Genomic DNA, 705 nt, shown 5'->3' with positions numbered 1-705 from the left:
GAATGCCTGGCAGCTCAAAGGATATGCAGGCCCCTAGGTGTGAGGACCTCTGGTATTTGAATTTCATATGCAGGATTTCTCACGAAGTGTTTTCATCTTGTTATCGGGATGAGCGTCTTTGATGAGGAGCAGATTTCACGTATAACATAGTCTGTTGATTGTAGCCCGGAAACATCTGCTTGGCTCCATTCATACTTACTCCTGCTGATGTTAAAAGGGTATTTGCTTCACATTTCTCAGGTGTCCTGTTCAACTTCAGTCTTTTTTAGTTTATCTACATTCAATTCCAGCTTTGGTATGATTTCCTACATAAGACTTTTCCATCAGCTGGACCGATATTCAAGTGGTAGGATAAGAAACTTAGGAAAAAGGAGGCTCTAAGAAATCATAGAAAATCTAGTTTTAAAATAGAAGTTAAATTTCAATCCTAGTGTATAATAAGAGCACCCAGGACCAGCAGTTAGCATAATGGCTATGTCGCTGGACTCCCACGTAGTCGACCGCGGTTCAAGTCCTGGACCCGGTGGCTTAAACTCACGCCGGGCACGTGTGCATATGTGCCCAAGATCCCAAGAGGAGAATGGAGGAGAAGGGATTGCAGCGTGGCCATACCCCCTAGGGGGTGATTTCTCACTTTCTGTTTCTCTGTCTCTCTCTGTCTGTCTGGCAAGCGCACACGCCCTATAGCAAAAACCTCTCAAAAAA

The 705-nt window shown here is 44.4% G+C and overlaps 1 protein-coding gene across 5 annotated transcripts in view; it reads left to right on the top strand.

Moving 5' to 3' along the window:
* Window positions 1-705, top strand: part of RAPGEF4 (Rap guanine nucleotide exchange factor 4) — a 391,851-nt gene that overhangs the window by 318,136 nt on the left and 73,010 nt on the right. The window lies entirely within an intron of this gene.

This window comes from Tupaia chinensis, unplaced genomic scaffold (assembly GCF_000334495.1).
Source record: "Tupaia chinensis unplaced genomic scaffold, TupChi_1.0 Scaffold000314_1, whole genome shotgun sequence".
Lineage (NCBI taxonomy): Eukaryota > Metazoa > Chordata > Mammalia > Scandentia > Tupaiidae > Tupaia > Tupaia belangeri.
The sequence above is the reverse complement of the archived record's forward strand: the minus strand, read 5'-3'. Positions and strand labels throughout refer to the sequence as shown.